This window comes from Zonotrichia albicollis, chromosome 22 (assembly GCF_047830755.1).
Source record: "Zonotrichia albicollis isolate bZonAlb1 chromosome 22, bZonAlb1.hap1, whole genome shotgun sequence".
In the NCBI taxonomy this organism is placed as follows: domain Eukaryota; kingdom Metazoa; phylum Chordata; class Aves; order Passeriformes; family Passerellidae; genus Zonotrichia; species Zonotrichia albicollis.
This window is the reverse complement of record NC_133840.1, coordinates 7435008-7455922: the sequence shown is the minus strand read 5'-3', so window position 1 is coordinate 7455922 and position 20915 is coordinate 7435008. Positions and strand designations below refer to the sequence as shown.

Sequence of the window (20915 nt, the reverse complement as noted above, 5' to 3'; positions counted from 1 at the left end):
TTTGTAAGGTTATCCATGGTTAATTTTTTCACCCTTTCCTGTGAAAAAAACTTTTTCCTGCTGTTCTGTGTCAGAGGTGCTAGGTGCTCATACGAAGGATGCAGAGAGGGTGAGGGAAACCTCCTGGTCTCCGGAGGAGCCGGTGCCTGTTCAGTGAGGGCTGGGGAATCTCTAAGCCCTGGGGGATCTCCTGCAGCCTCCATGGAGGACCAAGCAGGTCCCATGTGGTGGCACGGTGCAGCTCCCCAGCAAGCTGCCACCAGCAGAGGGGACTGCAAGACCATTTCACAGGGACTGGGGAAAATCCACTTTTCATAGACAGTGAAGTGAGAGTGTTCGGGTAACCTTTAGCACCCACTTACACCGGGTCAATCTCCGGTCAAAACTTAAAATAACAAATGCAAAGCTGCAGGTAGAGCTGCGGGATTTCTGCCTGCTTAATCTTTCAAGCTGCTTGTAATACAAAGTCCCTATTCTTTCCTAGGAAGAATTAAAAGACAGAATATGAAATCAGGAAAAGGCAACTTGTAAATGAACCCCTCTAGTTGCTATTCTAAACTTCTGAGCTGGAATCCCTAAAAGTCCCAAGGCTGCTTTAAAAAACATGGAAGGATTTGTTTTCATCTCTTTAACTTGTTTTCTTTAAATGTACAATCTTTGGGGATCCTTTGCTTTGCTTTTCATTCATCATTTCTGCAACCAGTAGGATGAGATATTGCAATTTTGATTCTTTCCCTCAAACAAGCTCCTCCTCAAAGCCAGGGACTGTGGCTCCCAGGTGGGTGCCAAACAGCAATGGCTGTCTGGAGGAAACTGAGCAAGTATCAGATTTTAACATACACCGGTCCCCTCTGCTGTAAGAAAAGGCAGGGAAAGCCCGTGGCACTTGTTTCAGGCCTTCTTTTGCCATAGAGGTTGGAGGTGAGGGCCAGAGATTGGAGACCAAGGAGGAAGGGCTGCTCTGTTCAGCCCCTTCCTTGGCACAGATGCTCTGCTTCAGCACTGCAGCTCCCGGCCCCCTCCCCACACCTTCCAGTATGTCAAAACTCACACAAATTACTGAATGCAGGATAGGACACAGCAGCTAAAAGCTGGAGCCTCACAAATGGAAATGCAGACCGGTTAAGACGCCTGGTGTTGTAATTCTCAGTGTGGAAATGTGGGTGACCAGCAGGATCATATTCCTGTCCTCTTGGTTTGACCTGATCTTGCTCTGAGGATCAGGGGAGAATTTACTGTTCTTAGACAGAAGGATTTCTTTGTGTTGTGGCCAGAAAACAACTGTATTTGAAGCAGTTAGGAAGTGGCCAGCGTGTCCTGCTGCTCTCTGCCCTCTGAGCAGCAGCATGAAGTGTTAGAGAATCCCAAAGGATTTGGTCATCATGTCAAAACCCCTTCAATGACAGTGTGCTGTGTTACTTCTCATTCATGTTGTGGCCAGTTGAGGGTTGAGTTGTTTGGGGGTTTTTTTTAACTCTTTGTTTGATTGCATTTTGGTTTTTACACAGTTATTAACCAATAGGAAAATACTAATAGAAAAGGAACTTTCAGCAATTCAAGCACTGTCCCAGAAAACACACAAGAAAGAATCTATATTATCCAGTTAATCCCTATTCTTTACAATCAGCAGTAACAAGCCCTTGTATGTGATGGTGTCAGTGCTCCAAACCTCTGACAGAGGACTCTTGCCTTGATCATGGGTGTTAGACAACAAAAGTAAGCAATGAGTCCAGTGTGACTATTCCCATTTTATACAAACAAAAACCAAGATATGAACAAAAAATTTTTGAACATGGATTTAAATGTAGTGAGAATTTTCTGCTTCTGACCAGCTTTTGTTATCTGTAAAGGCTACTAGGTTAGATCTTGTACAGATATATCTTTTCACTCCCTCAGGCAGGGTTATCTTGAAAAAATCCAGTAGCACAGATATTCCAGAAGAGCAATTACAGAAAAACTTATTTGGCAATAATTATGCTGGTTAGTGATTCAGCAGAGATGAGGAATTATATTTCAATCTCTGCAGAACTGGCAACATTTAATCATTATGTTTGTGCTCAATTCCCAGCACAATGAAGCCCTGATTTCCACCTGGTGCTTCGAGACATGTAACAAGGCAAATTAAAATGAGTAACACTCAAGAAGTAGATAACTCCTTTCCTGTGCAGCCTCTCCTATCTTTAAGCCCACTCATTCTTTCCCTGGCACAGCAGACTCCCTGATATTTTTAACCCAGTTCTCCTCTTAGGACATCCTTGGATTTTTCCCTAAAAAAAGCTTCTGCCTTTCTGGTTACACTATTTCCCTTTCTCTTTTGTTGTGGGAGCATGTTTTCAGTTGGATAAATCCTCTGGCTGACACACAGTGAAGGACTGGCAGGAACATGCATATCCTCCCAGCTCTGGAGGATGCTTTTATTTCCTTCTGTCCCACAGCTGGGCATTCTCAGGCCAGACTGTGCTGGGTGGCAAGAGGAGCTTCTTGGCCATTTGAACATTTGACATCTGCAGCTCAGCCTGCAGCCTCTCTGCTAGGGACAGTGCAGTTGTTACAGCCCATTTCCCTGCTGCCAGCCCTGCATTAATTATGCCACGCTATAATCTTTGGCTGCCTTTGGTGAAGTGCTCTCTCCTTCTGTTATTTGTTTCTAATTGCTTTATTGCCTTATTTTTGAAAGAGTAAAATTCAAAACTGTCCAAATGGGTTCTGAATATAGCAACGGCCTGGTCACCTGATGGGCTCCTCAGCTGGGGTGAATCAGGATTGCTCCAGTTAACAGGGCCCTGCCTACCAGTACCAAGTACAGATCCTGCTCAGCTTTATGGAAGCACTAAGAGATTTCCTAAAAAAAGGATGGCTTTAAATCTTTTTTTACCTAAATGTACTAGTGACATGCCTGGGAAATATAAACTCTTCACCTCAGGACTGAACACAAGGACAGGTTAAATAAACACATTCCCAGTCCTTGCACCCAAAAACCATGCAAAATCAGTTAACAACCAGCCATACGCAATCATTATTGAACAGAAATATCAAAGTCTTAATTTAACATTGTTATAGCCATTTAAGCATCAGAGAGACATTGTCTGTGACTCTCTTTCCATTGGCCACAACTGTTCTGCAGTTAATGACCTGTGTATGATAAAAAGGGAAGCTGAGGCACATGATTTGTTTGGGGTTTTTTTGTTTTCTGGAAGAAACAGCACGTTCTGACTGAGCTGAGCCAACCAGGTTATTACATTAAATCAAGTGCTCGCAGTCTTTGCCAGATTTGATTGTTTCAAATCTTGATACTGGTGCTAAACTGTGCTTCAGACATCTGGTGATTTAAATCACTCATTGGTGATTTAAACTGCCTGGTGCTAAAGGAGGTAGATCCTTAGGGGACAAGTATCAGCACTTTCTAAACAGCCAGCATCTCATAAACATCTCAAAGCCAAATGAATCAGTCCAAATGACTTCTGAAACCCTTGCAAAACCTCCTCAACAGTAATTAAGGCAAGAGGAGCAGGAGGCTGAAAGGTTCATTCATTGCTCAGGAGAGTCTGAGTTGGCCCTGCATGAGCAAGGCCCTACTTGATAGCATTGAAAGCCTCTGTGAAACAGATCAGTGCTTGGCTTACATGTTATGGTCTGTTAGAGTGTCTCTCACACCCTGAGCCACAGGAGCACAGCCTCTCCACAGGCACAGGCACATTCCTGGCTGGTGGGCACATACTCCAGGCAGACAAGGAGTTTGCTGGAGCTTTCCCTCAGGCCTGGGAGGAAGTTTTGCTTTTGCTCATGGACTTGTCTTACTTTTCCTGAGAGTCCACCAAGGCAAACACAGAGTCCAGGAGCTCAGGCTGCTGGCTGCCTTGAGATGATGTCTGATCAGTGTCATTAGCTGACATCCAGAGCTGCTGGAACACAACAGCAGCTTTGGAACACACAGGCAAGGAGATGGAGTTCTCTGCTGTGCTGTGACCATTACAGAACCATTTTGGTTGGAAAACACCTCTCAGATCAAGTCCAACCACAAGCCCAACCAACACTGACACTAAACCATGTCCCTGAGTGCCACATCTACATGTTTTTGGTCATCCTAAAATGCAGCAGGCTCTGCCATCCTCTCACTGGTTATCATGCTGCTGTTCACCTGCCCCAAGAGCCCTTCACTGCCCCAGTGCTTCCTGTTCATGGAAGGTCTCTGCTGGGTTTTCTCTGTGAAGAGCTGAAAACGCAACCCTTTGTAGTGACTCTTTAGTAGTCAAGATTTGAACCATGTAACATCTCAATTCCAAGTGGTTTTGACTGAAAACTGGCAAAGAGGATGCACGAATATTTTAGATGGAAGTGAAAGGGTACAATATTTTAGATGGAAGTGAAAGTCCTGAATAAACCTGTTCATCTGTAGAGAGTTGCTCAGCTGCCTGTGACCAGCCAGGGTGACAAAGCACATTTCTGCAGGAAAAGTAAGACTTGGATGCACATAGCAAACAGCAGCAGACTGTAGCTGGCTACAATAAATATACCCACAGAATGAGTAAATGAAAATAATGATGCTCTTTGCTAGGCTTACAAGATGACTTTGCTGTTTTAATGCATAGTGCCTCTTAATTACATTTTGATACTTTTCTCAACACAGTTTCAACAGGGGAAGCTTTTTGGAGATGAAAAAATTGGTAGTAAACACAAGATGCATTATTATACGTTATTTCGAGTTATGAAACCCATGGTAAGGAATTAATTTGTTTCCAAAGCAGAGGATTATTTGAGACTCATTGGAAGCAGGCACAGGCATTTCTATCTGCTTGTTGTCACAGCAGGAAGGAGCAGCAGTCTGCAGTGGGTTGAGTCAGGATGTGGATTTAATCCATTTAGCTCTCTGGCTAAATCCAAGATTCCTGGCGGGGACCCTGACTGTGACTGGAGTCACAGCAGAGCCCAGCGAGTCCTGCCACCAGTCACTTGTCACAAAATCAACATCTTCAAGAATGCCACTGCAAACACTTCACTGCTGGGTGCGGTGGGAACCTCGCGACACAGGGTACAGTAAACCACGAGTCAAGAAGGTAAAAGAGAGCGGGGAGGGAAAAATATAGCTAAAATATGAGCCAAACCAAAGAGGGCATCTGCCTGTAGGAATTCCTTGAAGAACAGCAGTGGGATCAGGTGGTGTGCAAGACTTGCAAGTTGCAGCAAGACTTGAGGAACTGTATATTTGGGTTGGGTGTTACTCTAGAGACAGAGCCTGGGTGAGGGGACATCGTGTGCCGGGATCCTGGGTGAGGGGACACCTGTGTGCCAGAATCCTGGGTGAGGGGACAGCCATGTCCGGGATCCTGGGTGAGGGGACACCTGTGTGCCCGGGATCCTGGGTGAGGTGACAGCCTTGTACGGGATCCTGGATGAGGGGATCCTGGGTGAGGGGACACCCATGTGTCCGGGATCCTGGGTGAGGGGACAGCCTTGTACGGGATCCTGGGTGAGGGGACACCCGTGTGCCAGAGTCCTGGGTGAGGGGACATCCCTGTCCAGGATCCTGGGTGAGGGGACACCCGTGTCCGGGATCCTGGGTGAGGGGATACCCATGTGCCGGGATCTTTGAGCTCCTCACGCTGCCTCCCTCCGCCCGGGGCCGGCGGGCCCTCCGCTCCCATCGTGCCAGTTCCACTGTACCTGATCATACATATTATGGAATATTTAGGGAGAATTTATTTGCAGAAATTATTATTAGGCATTGGAAGGAGCTGCCCATGGAGATGGGGGAGTCATTTTGCCTGTATGCGGCTCTCAGTGCTCTGATCTGTCACAGGCTGGACGCGACGATTTCAGAGGTCTTTCCCAACATCACTGATTCTGATTAGCAAAAAGACCCGTGTTTTCACCCAGCGCTTCTGGCTGGACACCACACGCCACCCCAAAAAAAAAGGTTTCTCGGTTTGGTTTTCTTTTCTTTTTTTTTTTTTTCTTTATTTTTTAGCCTTTTTGCCCCAAACCCCAGCGCCTCCTCGCCACGTACCCCCTCCACCCCCCATCTCCCTCACGGCCACACGCGCGCGCGCCCCGGGAGGCGCGGCCGCCCCCAGCCAATGGGCGGCGCGGGCGCGGGCGGGGCGGGGCGGGGCCCGGCGCGCGCCGGCCCCGCGCGGCCAATGCGGGGCGGGGCGGGCGGCGCGAACGGCGGCGCCGCGGGGCGGGCGGGACCCGGCGGGAGCGCCGAGCGCAGGTGAGCGACCCCCGGCACGGGGCGACCCCCGCGAACGGAGCTCCCCGAGCTGCGAGCCCCGAGTGCCGCGCTGCGGGGACAGCCCGCGGGGACAGCCCACGGGCAGCGTCCCGGCGGCGGCGGAGGGGACGCGGGTGGGACCTGGTGGTCGGCGCCGGTGGACACGGGCGGCCGCCGCATCCCCTAGGTTGCGGGAGCCGCCGCTGCGGCGCGGCCGGGGATGCGCCCGGCAGCTGCGGCTCCGGAGGTGATGGTTTTACCTAGCTCAAAAATAAATGGGAAAAAATTAAATCCTTCCGAAAGCTGGGGTTTTGAGCAGTGTGAGCAGTGCCAGCTATCCCTCTTTTTCTCGAGGGGGCAGAGAAGAAGGTGAGAAGTGCGGTGAGCTCCTTGCAGGTTTGTCACGACTTCCTAACCCTCCTTGCTGCCCTTGGGATCGGCCTGAGCTCCTCAGAGTTTGGGTTTTCTCGTGGGTGGGTGCCCCGGGCCGGGCCGTGCTGTCTTGCTCCGGGCCGAGCTGCCCTACCCCGGGCCGGGCCGTGCTGTGCTGCCCCGGCCGTGTCCCGAAGCGCACACCTGCAAGCCAGGCTGGGTGAGACGGGCTTATCTTCCTCTCTGCTTGCCTTGGCCCTGAGGGACAATAACCTGCAGCTCTCTGTGCTGTGAGCAAGGAAAAGTGCTGATCCTGCAATGGTAACTTTCTTCAGCTGCTCTGATGAAGGTAAAATTAACATTCTGTTGGAGTTGTAACTCAATGGAGAAGGTTTTGTTTAATAGGAAGTTGTTGCTTTTCTGTTTACAGTAGCCTGCAATTCCACATTAATCTTCCCATCATGTGTTAACTTCCTCCCTGGGAGGCATTTCTGGCAGCTTCAGTTTGTTCTGGAGTTTGACACGGGATGGCTTTGAAGTGTTGCTTTCCAAACTGGATAAGGTGAGCAGAGCGCTGCTATCTCAGTTGCTGGAAGAGAAGAACCAAAGCCAGCGTGCTGGGGCTGTGCTCCAGCGTGTCCTGTGCATGGTTTGTGTGCTCTGTGCTCGGGCTGGGGTGCATGGTGTGAATGGGTTTAAACTCCAGGCAGAGCAATGAATTTGCTTTCCTGGGCTTGCTCCCTTGGCTTTTGCCTGGAGAAGGTCAGATCTTAGCAACCAGGAGAGTAAGCACCGGGCTTTTATCATTCCAGCAAGGAGCTGAAGCATATCATGGGTTGGTATGGGCTGAAGGCTGGGCTTTAAGTCACAGCAGGTGCCAGGCCACCTAGTCCCAACAGATTTCTTTCCTTGAGGGACGCTGTGTTTGCTGGTGAGAAGTTCCTTCTGTCTGGAGCTGTCTCCAGCTATTTCTCCAGGAGTTTGGGATGGCTCTTGTGGGTTGGAGTGGGGTATGTGTGTGTTCCCAGGACAGCTCCTGGCTCAGAGAAGGTGAGCAGAGCTGCCCATGCAGGTGCTCCTGGAGTGAAGCTGCCAGAGGACCTCACCTGTCCTGGCATTGCTCAGAGCTGTGAGTTTCCCCTTCACTCCACACAGCCAGAGTATGCTGTACTTCTGCCATGGCAAGCAAGTTACCCCTTCATCTTTGGGATGGAAGCAAGGCTGAGCTGTCAGCCTAAAAGCCAAGTGCAGAGTTGGCATGAGATAAAATGTTCTTGGCTTGTGTCTTAAACTGTAGCAAAGCTGACAACTCTGAGGACAACCACGTATCCAGTAACCCTTGTGAAAATTCTTCCTCTTATGTCTTTATGGTTGTTCCTCTGATTTTCAGTATTTTTTTCCTTTTTTTTTTTGGAGAGGGGCATAGGGTGTCACTTGCTTTAAGAAGCAAACATTCAGCATGGAGGCAGGTAACCCAGTCACCGAAAATAAGTGGTTGAAAAGGGAATGTGGCTGACTGAGGGAATGATTGAAGTGTGCAAATCAACTGTTGACATAATGCAGTCATTGAGGCAGTCTGAAGGTTGGGTAGGGATATTTGCGATGGATAAAGTGTCAGGTACAGCTGGTAAGTGGATAATACAAAAAAATGCCATGTGGTGTTGTTGCCAAGCATGTTGTTTTGATTAAGACAGTGGTTAAGCTTAGCATGGCTGGAGAAAAGTATCTGAAACCTTCTAAAGAGAACAGACCCTAATAACTGATAAAGTGGAGGATACTGATCTGAAAGATGGTGTGGTGGGAGGGAGCCACAGTGATTTCCATCCATGAGTGCGAGGGTGGCTGTTGGTTTGTGCTGGTGGGTGAGGTGTGAGTACATGTTCCAGCCCTTCAGAACAGGGGTGTTTCAGGCTTGTGTATTTGGGCACAGGTGGTGACTTCATGGATTGAGTCCTTAATCACAGAAAAAGATTTTATAGACTGTGTCACTGATGCTGAGGTGCAGTCAAGGACTGCAGAACTTGCAGTTCTAACCCGCTTAGGAATTTTCAGCCTGGATTTGTTGGTCACTTCTACTGGTTTAAGGTTTTAGAAAGATTTTCATGTTTCATTGCACTCTTCAGTTTTATCATATATCTTATATATTCGTACCTATTTTATATATTAGATATTCACTTTATTTTATATTTTTGGCACAAGTGATATGGATATAACCAGAGGGAGAAGCACAAATGTCATATGTCAAGTACATGACACTGGAGAAATTTTGCTTGCTGTTTTCAGGTGCTGGTGTCCCTGGATGGGGAAGTTCTCCTGAAAGCCCAAACCCTTTTGAGGACACAGCTTTTCTGTGGGCTGAGGCTGGCAGCTGAAAGGGAGGGCTGTCCCATGGCAGCTGGAGCTTCATATGCCACAAAGCTGCTGCTTTAGGGAGTGGACCTGGCTGAGTATAAACCCTTGTGTTTTATTTCTTGATGGCACCCAGTGCATGAGCTGAGTCATGCTTTGTGCATAAGGTGTGGTTTGTTGAGGACTTGTTTCTTTTGGGTTGTTGCCCTGGGAAGGCATTACTTTTCGGTGACTACTGCTGAAATAGTTGTAGTTTTTGCTAGAATCTCTGTGGGATTAATTTAGGCTGCTTGTGTCTGGGGTGATTTCAGTGTCTCTGCAGAGCGGTGGCTGTGAAATGTTGTGATGAATTCTTCAGTATTGTTCAGAGAATTGATGGTGAAGCTGTTAGCTATTTAACAGTGACTGCTCTAATTATTCTGGTGTGAGTGTAAACAGCAAGGCTGTGATGTGCTGGAGCAGCACTGGAATATGTATCTTTCTGAGATGCAGACAAGCATCTCAGACATGAAAGACATATATTCAAGACACATATCCTTCCTCCTGTTCCTGGGCTGTAGTCTCTGTGTATGCCTTGGACAAGCAGAAAAGCCATGCAAGTCCAGCTTTCCTTTCTGCTGCTCCTGGTGCCATGTGGCAACTGCTTCCCTGAGGGCAGTGGAGCCAAATTCTTGGCCTCACTTTTTCTGCTGCCTTCTGCAGTTCCCTGTCTCCAGTGGTTTGCACTCACTCACTCACAGCAGTGGAAGTGAGGACTGTCCTTTTTAGAGCTGGGCTGCTGGTGAGAGTCCTGTCTGCAGAGCAGATTGAGCACAGAGCTGTGTGCCAAGGTGGAAGAGAGCAGGTCCCTGAAGCCTGCATCTCCTGTGCAACATCCCATGAATATTTCTGGGGTGTGCTGATTGTTTTTCTCAGCCAAGTGACACTGTGACCTTGTGAGGACAGAGCATTGAGTGCTGGGGAAACCCAGGCCAAATGACACTTTCTGAGGATGTGTAAGTGTTGTATCTGTGACTGGCTGGGATGGAGGTGAATCAGTGGTCCCAAGGGGTGTGAGATCATCCTGCCCTGCTGACCCGTGCTGTGGTGCCTGTGTGTGGCAGTTCAGAGCTGTGCTCTGCTCCCAGCCAGGTGCTGCTGCTCTCCTCCTGCTGTTCCTCAGCTCTGCCTCTGCTGCAGAGATTGGTCACAATTCTGCCTTGCAGTCTTGGGAGTGCAGCAGAGCTTGGACCACCCACTCCATGGTTTGTCTTGGTTGTGCTTTGCTTTTGCAGGGTGTATTTATTAACTCCAAGAGTGTTTTGCTGTCATGAGACTGTCGTGGGTGCCTGTCTCTTCTTCCCTCTCCCACTCCCAGCAGTAGTTCAGATTTTCATTCCACACAACAGAAGTGAGTCCTAAACCCCCAAAAGAGGTGCTGAGGATGGATTTGCTGTACACAAATAACATGGGCACAGCCCTCTGAAGCCCACAATTGGAGTTTGTCACATCTACAGTAGATAAAGCTGAAGGAATTGGGCAGCAGTAGCAAAAAAACCGAGCCAGCACAGCTTTGCAGAGCAGTGTGTGCATGTGTGTACCTACCTGAGGCTGCCTCTAATTATCACAGCTCCCCTGCTGTCCTGCTGATGAGTCCAGCCCTGTCAAAGTTACTCTCAACTACCTCCTGCCTTTGTGCTTCCTCACCATGGTGCTGGCAGCACGCAGGCACTGCCAGAGCTCTTCTCCTGCCCCTGCACCTCCTCATGTGCTGGATGCTGCTGGTGGCCCCTGTGTGCTCTGCTGCTCTAATGTGGTGTCTCAGAGGGAATTTGGGATGCTCAAAGGGTACCCCCTGCCTAGAGGAGGGTCTGTAGCTGTTGCTCCATGCTGGGTTTCTGCTACCAGACCCTCCCTCTCCCTCATTCCAGCCTGCCCATGGAGTCCTGACTGTTTGTGGACACAGAGCTGAAGGATGTGTGAGCTGCCTGCTCATCAGGAGCCTGGCAGGGATGTGATGTGAGCATGAACCACACTCCTCTGGGGAAGGAGGCTTCCTCCTGCAGTGTGTGAGCACTGACTGATGGCAGCATGAAAGAAAAAGGATGAATTTGCCTCTCAGTGAGTTGAGTGCTGCCTTGGAGAAGTGGGTTCTGTTGCTTCAGAGCTTCCTCCCCTGTCCTTTGTCAATGCTTAGAGGTCAGTGTGGAAAACTGCGAGGGAAGGAGAGATGTAAGAGCCTGAATGAGAGATGTGGGACTCCAGGCAGCTCTTCAAAATGCAATTTATTACATCCAAGGTGTTACAGCAGTCATGGGTGACAGAGCTGTGCCCACAGCTGTCAGCTCCAGCTGCAGGCAGCCCTGGAGACCCTGAGTTTAGGTTACATTGCATTATATACTTTCCTTTTGGTTACAATGCATTATAAACTTTTCTATGCTGAGCATCTTAATATGGCAGAACCAATCTGTACCTTAACTTTTATCTATTTCCTATCATAACTACTGTAATTACCATATTCATGTTACTGTTCTCCAATCACTAACAGTCAGTACATTACAGTTTAAGCTAGAAATTGTTTTTCAGTTTTCTTGCAGTAGAAAATTCTGAGACCTTTTTTCTACCTGCAACATTTGCTGACTTGTTTGCCTGTGCTGTCTTTCTGCTTGGTAAAAACATCTTCTTGTTTGGGATGGGTTTATCCTTTGCTCTAAGTCATAAAAACCCCTTCTAACTAACACACCCTTTGCCTCCTTGGTTATCCAGTAAATCTGGCTCAGCAATTCTTTTCTTCTATATCAAAACTTGTGTCCATCTCTATTCCTTCTTCAGACTCTACATTCAAAAATCTTTCTGTTAAGCATCTGTGAGACTTTCTTGTCAAACTTTCATCCTTCCCAACAGAGAGAGAACTGGGTTTGGATACTGGTGATGTGTAGAAGAGGTAACCTTAAGCCAGAGAAATCAAGGTACTTGAAAGGTAGGAAGACCTGGGGCAGTGTTCCTGTGACAAATTATTACAGTACCCATGTGGAAGCCAACCACTTCAATGAGTCAAGTCTTAATTTTGACACTTCGTAACACTTGGTTTGGAAATACTGTCTGGATAGTGATGTTCTGGGATATTTGTGCTGGAACCAAGGGTTTGGGTCTGCTTGCAAATGGTGTGCCTGCTCCAAGTGCAGTATGAGGGCAGGCAAGTCATCTGCTGGCCTCTCACTATGAGTGCTTTGATGCTGAAATCTGGGCTGACCTTTCTGTGGCTGCCAGGCAGCTTGACTGACAAAGGTTAATGGTATCTGAGGCTAGCAGGCAGGGTGTAAAACAGACCTGAGATGAGACCTTTAGCCCTTCTGTGTCAGCACCTCATCCCCAGGCTGACAGATGGGGCTGGGAAAGCGAAGGATGTCCCAGTGCTGGTTGTTAAGCAGTCCTTGCTGAGTGCAGGGGGAACAGGGACCTGTCCCCTCAGGGCTGGGGTGTGAGCAGGATGTGAATTGTTACAGCAGTGAGAACAAGGGCCTCTGGCTCTGCTTGTCCTGTGGTAGTAGTGAGCATGAATTTCAGTGTTCTCAGCTGTGTTATTAATGTGCACTCCCAGGTTAGAGAGATCAGGCAGCTCTTCCAGGGGGCTGTGTCCTTTCTCATGCAGTTTGATGTGAGCAGTGCTTGTAATTTGCCTTGAAGAATGGTGCAAAGGCATGCTTTATTCATAGCAATTGCTGGGAGTCCATTCCTTAATGCCAGCTAGATTGATTTAAGTCTGAATACAGAATGGAACTGGTATTTTTGGTTAATTTTCAGAATTTGCTGTTTCCAAGGAGCTGAAAAGTGTCTGTACACCACCTGAATGCCACTGCATCTGTCTTTCATGCAGTGTGACTATCAGAGATGCAAGAGGACAATATGAGATTGTCCCACCTGTGGGAACTGATTCTTGTGTGGCACATCCTCTCAGCCACCAAAGGAATGAAAGAGCAAAACCAACACTTTCCTTGTGTTCAGCCAAACATCTGCCTGCTTGCTTCATTGTTTATTGTGCTCAGAGCATAAACCTTACAGCAGGGACAGCATTTTCCCTGTGCAGCATCAGGCCCAGGTGATAACACTGAAGTGCCACAGTAATGGCAAATGAGCCTCCAGATCTGAGTCAAAAAATGGCACTGCCATTTGCTCTGGGGATGCACAGGGCATTCTGTGTTACCTAAAGAGATGTCATTTGTTGGACTCCAAAAGCTGGGCTGCCTTTGGTTCAGTGCCTGCCCAGAATGCCAGGGGAAGCTCTCCCTGCTCTCCTTTTCTTGCTCCGTGCCTGGTGCACCAGCCTCCTGCTGCTGCCATGGCTGCAGTGCCAAGGTATTTCTGAGGTTTTGCTGTGAGCTGGGTAAAACCACCTGGGTTCATTGAGGATGTTTTGTGGTTACTGCAAAGTGCTGAGAGTCTCATTCCACTCAGGCCTTGTGGAGCAAATGAAAGCCAGAGTCTTTAATATTCCATTCTCTTTAGGTATGAATAAATTCTTCCTTGCCCTGAAACCTTCTCCTGCTGTGAAATCCATTCCAATCTCTTTGTCTAAGACAATCAATCTCCTTCCTTTCCTCTCTGCTCCCATGCCCCAGCTTTTTATTAACCTAGAAATGTGCTGACATTTCACCATCAAACTGGTTAGGGAGCTCTGTGGAGTATTTTTGCAAGTTGTCAGTGTAGCTGCCTGCAAAAGAAGGGGAAGGTGGCTCAGAGTTGCTCACCACCTGGGGAATTTGGTTTTCCTAGCTGATGGCTTTCTGCAGAAGTGTCTGACAGCCCTGTCCATGTCCTGGTCTATCTGTTCCCCTCAATAGGAAGGGCACCACTGTGTTTCAATGCATTTATTTTGGCAGTGCTGTAGCAATCCCTGTCCCACCATGCAGGTGTACTGACTGGAGCCTGTCTGGAGCTGTCCCTTCCACGCTCCTCTCCTATGGATCACTCAGTGCCTCTGCAGTTGTTGTTCTGCTTGCTTGGCAAGAAGCCTGTGCCTCACACTGAACCCTCCCTGCTCCACTGCCCACGAGGCTGAGCTGTGCCCAAATGTAGGAGCAGCAGGGGTAGCACGGGTGGGATGGATGGGGAGCAGAGATCTCTGCAGCCAGGGCTTGGAACTTGGGGTTCATTGCAAAGGGCCTGGGGGCAGGGCGCTGCTGGGAGCTGCCAAACACAGCTCAGAGCAGGCCCCAGAGAAGAGAGTAAAAGCATACAAGAGTAAAAGGGGTAAGAGTCAGAGCTAAGAGAGCAAAGTTCCCGTTACAATACAATAAATCATCTTCTGTGTTGAATATTCTGATTCTCACTAACCAATCCAGTACAATATAAAAATCCTACAGCATTTACATACAGCTTGTAAGAATCACTACATTACCACACTGTGTTACATTTTAAACTCTAAAAACTCCTCTTTGGGCCCCTTCTGCCAAGCTGGCAGGGTCTGCTCTGACCCCTGGACCTGTCTGCAAGCAGAGGGTGTTGTTCCATCAAAAGGGGATCACCTTCAGCTGGCCACACCATTGTTTTCCTGTTGTTCAGTAACTGAGGTATCTCAAAGCTTGCTTTCATTTCAGTCTCACTTATAGTTTCCATATTCTCAAAATCTTTTGCCAGACAATCATATTTGTAAGGCTTTCCTGTTTCATCTTCCCCACCACCCAAAGGAGTTGTTTAGTTCTGCAGCGAGCTGGGTTGGTGGCAGGGTGGCTCCTGAGGGGCCTGAGTGCTTTCCTGGAGCAGGTGCAGGTGTCTGCTCTGCTTGGGATGGACTGAGCTGAGGCTTGCTTGGACCTGACAGCTGATACCTTGAAGCAAACTCATCCCAGCCACTCCTAATTTGCTGGCATTGAGAAACACCATTTCCAGCAGCAGCTTGGCTATTCCGAAGTCCTTGACCTCCTCTGAACCTCTCTGTGCCCCTGGCATCTCCCAAGCTGAGCAGTGCTGGTAGTTGGGAACTCTGAGCCGAACAAAATCAGCTTCTGATGTTTTCCAGCCCAGCAGTGCCTGGCTCTTGCTGCCCTGCCCCATCCCCTGGCTGCAGAGATTCACCAGAGCCAAAGGATTTGGGGGATCTGCTGAGCAGCTCCTGGAGCAGGCAGGAAGCCAAGAGCTGCAGCTCAGGCTGCTGAGATGCGGGGGGTGGGAAAGCCTGTCCAGAAGGGACTCAGAGGTCACTGTTAAATGTGAGCGGCCACAGCATCACACAGTTGTGAACTGACCTGCTAAACCTGGAGTATTAAAGGTTGTGACAGGGAAAGGAATAAACACCCCTCTGATGTGCCCTTGGGAGCCCACATCCTCCTTGCCTTGCTCCTGTGCCCTGCTGGGTGTCACTGGCACCAGCTGAAGCTGCTCAAGGACTGAGAGGAGCAAAGCAAAGCAGTTCCTGTACTTTGGGAGCTGCAATGGGAACAGCTCCTGGGCACTGGGGAGGGTGGTGCTGATGCTGATGAAAGCAGATTCCTGCATTAATGCCAGATGGAATGCAGCTGCTCCTTGCTGTGAGAAGCTGGAGGCCTTTGGGTTCCCCACACCTCTCACAGGTGCTGGGGAGCAGCTGCTCCTTGCATGGTGCCAGGCAGGTCCCACATCCAGCTCTGCACTGTGTCAAACCAAACATGCTCTGCTGATTGGGCTGGCCAGAGTCTCCTGTCAAATTATTTGTTCTGGCTGCAGTTTTGTCTGCTTTGGAAACTTGTCATTTTCTAGTCTTTGGAGACCACCTCCCAGAAAGCATGGAAATTGTGAGTATTTAGACATATAATAATGATGTAATTGAAATCTTTAATTTTATTTTTCTTGTTTGAGTGTAATTCCTTTGATTTAAAGGGTGGTAGTAGCTAATTGGATTCTGGACCAGACTTGCACAGGCAGCCAGGGGGGAGGGACTGCAAATGAGTCTAGCCAGGAAATTGCACATTTAAATATAGTTCTTGGTAGGGTCAGCAAAACACCCAAGGGACAAATTAAGAGTAAAATTTCTACTGTAATGTGTTCATTTTGCTGCAGGCATAATCTTAAGGAAAACAAGGAGGCTTGGGAGTGAGAGGAGCAAATTTCAGGTAGATGTCCCTTCTATAGTGCATTTGTGTGCTGCTGCAGGTCTCTCATAGGCAGGTGCATCCTTCTCCTGGCCCTGGGCTGTCTGGCACATTGGCTGATCCCAGGAAGAAACCACTGAAGGGATTTTTGGGTTGGTGGGTGTTAGTGGCTTCACTGGAGGATGGAAATCTGTAGTTTACATAATGCTGTGGGGCTGCTGCTGCTGTTACAGCTTTGGCACAAATCACACTGTGGGAGGGACATGGGACCAGCCACCACCTCACTGCATTCCTTGGGTTAGTGGGGACAGCTTTCCCTGGGATTCTGCTGCCTTCTGCCTGCCTGGGATGGGGCATCCCCTCCCATGGCTCTGCCCTGTGGCTGAACAGGCATTCAGGAATGTGACTGGGCTCTGTGGCAGGAGGTGGATTCAGCCTGAAAAAAAAAATAATCAGGGAATTGAAGCACTGAATTAAATATATCAGGGATAAATAAAACAGGGAATTGAAATTGAAAACCCCAGTGTTTGCAGGGGTCTCAGGATGAGGGAAGAGATGAGGATCTGACTCCATGTTTCAGAAGGCTTGATTTCTTATTTTATGATATATATTACATTAAAAATACTAAAAGAATAGAAGGAAGGATTTCATCAGAAGGCCAGGTAGGAATAGAAAAAGAATGATAATAAAGGCTTGTGACTGACTGAGAGTCCGAGCCAGCTGACTGTGATTGGCCATTAATTAGAAACAGCCACATGAGACCAATCACAGATGCACCTGTTGCATTCCACAGCAGCAGATAATCAATGTTTACATTTTGTTCCTGAGGCCTCGCAGCTTCTCAGGAGGAAAAACTCCTAAGGAAAGGATTTTTCACAAAACATGTCTGTGACAAAGCACTGGGATTTTCCTGTTGGAAATCTGCAGCCTTGTGATTTTCCACAAGGGACCTGTGACCCTTTCACAGATGGACAGGGTCATTGTCCCTGCTGGGGACATGTGTGAAGAGAACAGTGAGGAGTGAGCAGCCAAAACCCAGGGTAGGACATGGAGCACATCTGGAGTAACCCCTGGCTGAGAGCCAGCACTGCTCCCAAGTTTGACTAACATTAATTTTCCAGCGCTGCTTATTTTATTTCTTGATTCAGGCCTAGCTCAGACCATGTGCAGCAGAGCTCACCTCGTCCCTGGTGGCACTTAGGAACAGTCTAAGTCCTTGGCAATTGTAATTTCCCTTGAAGGCTAAGTTAAAGAAATGTTGCTGTTGATGGGAGATGCAGAAGAGCAGTTTGGTTTATGTTTCCCAGGACCTCAGAGGCAGCTCTTGGTGCTTCCCCTTTCATTTTGACTGTGTCCCCAGGGGAAGGGCACGTGCTCAGGGAGGGAGGCAGAGCTTGTTGGGAATGAATCCTGATCCCACATCCCTGCCCTCTCTGCAGAGCTGTTCATTCTAGCTGAATAAGATTCCACAAAAGCTGGGGATCATCCCACCTCTCCTGCAGTGTATCCAGACAGGTCTGCAGGTGTGACCAGCTGCACTGTGCATCACTTGTTCTGTATATTCTAATTAAATCGTTATTAATTATTTTCTCTTTATATCCTATTAACTTGTTTTTATCTCAACTCACAAATTTTACTTTTTTTTCCCCCCTCAGTTCTCTCCTCCATTCCTGGAGAGGGATCTGTGAGCAGGCAGCTGTTTGGTGTTTACCTGCCTGCCAAGTTAAACTACAACATTTAAGCTTTATTTTTAAAGCTTGCTTTGATTCTAAGCCCTTTGAGGCAAAGCTTGCCTTTCTTAAAGCATTAAGCACAGTGGGGCAGTGAGCTCTCTATTAATTGATGCTGTTGCCAGGCTATTGAAAAGTTGTAATAATGTGGCCAAATTTTCAAGTGTGGTCTAGGCTTTCTGCCTGGATGTCAGAAAGGGAAAGCTAATTAGAGTGTGAACCAAGGAGAACAGGCTGGCTGGAAGGAAATGTCATTAAGGTTCTCCTCAGGTGCCGGGTCAGCCTATGTCAGATCACAGCTGCCTCAACCTCTAAATTTCTTCCTCCTTCCCTTAAATTACTTCCAAGTGATTTCTTGCAAGTGCAACCACCTTTTATAACAAGAGAATGGAAAGTGGCTGTTTGCTTTATATACAAGCAATAGAGGCTGGGCTGGGGCTGCAGAAGCAAAGAGAAGAGATCATTTTCTAACCTGAGCATTTCCCGCTGACCCTGGGCTGTGGTCATGGGGGTGTGTGTGTGGTTTGTCCTCTCCCTGTGGAATTGGTGTTGGGATGTCTGAACTCCCGTTTGTCTGGCAGGTGTGGCACAAATTGTGCTTCCTGAGCAGTGCTTGTCATGCTGCAGAACTCAGTTGCCCACAGAGCTGTGGAGACTGAGAAAATAGCTTCAGGTGGGTTGTGGACAAATTCAGATGTTCTGTCAGGGCTCCCTGAGTGACTGCTTGAAGCCAGGAGGTGCTGTCAGGAGGCCAAACTCTAAACTGTTCCTCATTATTGTGACTATTTTTAAGCTCTTAGTTTCTGCAGCAGCAGCACTCCTCCCAACATCCACTGCTGGCCACTGTTAGAAATCAGGGCAGGGTGCATACATGGCTTAACTCAGTGTGGCTTTTCCTATAAATGCTCTGCTGGATTGTTTTCTAGAAGCTCTTGACCTCCAGCTCAAACTTGGTGCTGGTTCAGGAGGGAACAGAGTCACAGTTCCATAATGCACATGTGGGGAAAGTTTCATCTCTTGCAGCTCCCTCTCAACATGGAAGGTCCTGGTGTCAGCTAGAGCTGGGTAGGACTAGAACCATGCAAATCAGAGCTTTCTGTAAAAAAAATTAATTTATTTAATCTGTTTTCCTTCTGAAATGAGACCCTGTGTGAAGCTCAAGCTGTGCATCCCTGTGTGTCAGTCTTGTCTCTCACTCTGCAATCCAACAGCTTCTGGAGCCTTTGTCCTCCTGGACTCAAGTGTCTTGCAGTGATTATAGCTGCAAGGATTTGTTAAAGTTTTCAAGGAAATGGATGTCCAGGTAGAGGGGGAAGATGTGGTGAGGGAAAAGTGAGGGGCTCCAGTCATTACTTCTGCTCATAGCAGGACAAGGTGGCTTATGCTGCTTCTCTCACCTTCAGTCTCATTCCTGCCATCATTTCTGTGCCATTCTTTCCCTTTTCCTGCCCTTGATGCTTGGTCCTGGAGAATCCTTGTCCTGTGACCACATCTGAGGGTCAGCAGGGACTGCTCTGATTCAGGGCTGGGAGGGCACTGCTGGCCACAATTGGGGTTATTTGGAGAAGCAATGGACAGTGATGGTGAGGTGGGTAAAGAGCAAGCCTCAGAGCTACTGCAGGTTCTCTGTGGTGGAGCAGAGAGCCTGGGGACACCTTGGAGGTGCAGGATGCAGGAAGATTGCCTAAAACAAATTTTACAGAAATTTGAATTGTAAGAGGACTTAGAACCCTTCACTGTACTGCCAGCAAGGCTCACTCACATGATGCCACGTGGCCAAGCCATTGCTACACTGATGGAGCTGGTGTCACTTTTCATCCTCTAGGATGGCCCACCTTGGACTGCAGTCCTGAGCCTTTCTGAGACTGTTTTTCCCTTTAAAATTTCACCTGGGAGCTTCCACAGGACACAGAATTTGTAGTTCTCCTACATTGTTCTCCTGCAGTGTTGAGCCTCTTGTCCAGAGGGAGGAAGATGCTGTGGTTTGAGGTCAGGGTGAGCTGAAGAGTGTCAGGTTAAGCACAAATTTATATCATTAAGGGAGCTTGTGGGATGTTTGCATGTGAGTAAGAGTGGGCAAACTCAGTCCAGCTCAAGTGCTGGCTAATAAAGAGTCTAGTACAGAAAATAAGATCCTCAGAGGAGATTTAATAACTGGGGAGAATAATTGTAAACTACTTCAGAATATTAACCAAAGGCTGAATGCATCCAATTAGCTTAATGAAGCTGGGTGGTTGGGTTCTTTTTTAATCAAACAGATGGGCAAAACATTATGCACAAAAAAATGAGATCTGAATACAATGAACACATTTAATTAACAAATAAAAGACAGAGAAAGGGTTTGTTTTTCAACTTGAGGAGTGAAAGCTTCTACTGTACCAAATACTCAAAAAAGAATCTTAAATGTCACGGTGTCTTGAAAGTCTCAGATGCTTAGAATTTTTATCTGCAATGGCTCCTGGGTTAATCAGGTGTGAGGTCAGTGTCCCTGGTGTGGTGCTGCTCAGTGTCCTTGGTGTCCTGAGGAGTGTTTCCCTGCTGGCCTATGCTGTGCCCTGGTGTGTGGAGCTGCTGCTGCCGGCCCCAGTCTGGGACATCAGCTCCCACCAGGTTTCTCTGTCCTTGCTGCACCATTCCTGCTATTCCCAGCACAGACAAACTCCTCTCCTGTCTGTCTGACCAGTTTTACTGGTGCATATCAATGCCTTCCCTCTCCAGATAGGAGAGTCCTCTCCATGCAGACCTGCAGTGCTTATGTAAGTGTGAAATACAGAGCCGTAATATCAGCCTTGCCAAGGCTGGGAGTGTTTGCTCTAGCCTAATAAGCTGAACAAGCCATTTTGATATTAAGCCTATAATAATAACACCTTGTAGCTAAAGAGTGTGTTTTCCCCCATTGGTGGATTACTCAGCCCTTTTCTTTTGAGGCAGTGTTGAACAAAAGCAGAGAATTTCCCAGACTATGTTTAATTAAACACAGCTCGGAGATCTCTTCATTTCAGTGCTCTGCAGTCTCATCTCCAGGGCAGCTGCAAATGCAACTTGTGCTCTGCCCAGATGTGCCTGTGCAGATGTGCCCAGTGGTGGGGAAACCCCAGAATTGCTCCCATTTGTGGGGACCCACAGGCTCCAGCTGCTTTTGAAGCTGAGTAGGGGTTGTTCTAAGCTGTGTAGCCCATGCAAGTGGCAGCTCAGCCAACATGCAAC

The 20915-nt window shown here is 48.1% G+C and overlaps 1 protein-coding gene across 2 annotated transcripts in view; it reads left to right on the top strand.

The window, feature by feature from the left end:
• The first annotated feature begins 6111 nt into the window (after positions 1-6111).
• Positions 6112-20915, top strand: part of CAMKK1 (calcium/calmodulin dependent protein kinase kinase 1) — a 97150-nt gene continuing 82346 nt past the window's right edge. Inside the window, exon 1 of one of the 2 annotated variants that reach the window (XM_074556798.1) lies at positions 6112-6211. The gene's annotated coding sequence lies outside the window, so the exon portion shown is untranslated. Of the gene's footprint in view, positions 6212-6474; positions 6581-20915 lie in introns of those variants that run through there. The other variant, XM_074556800.1, reaches the window with a different exon arrangement.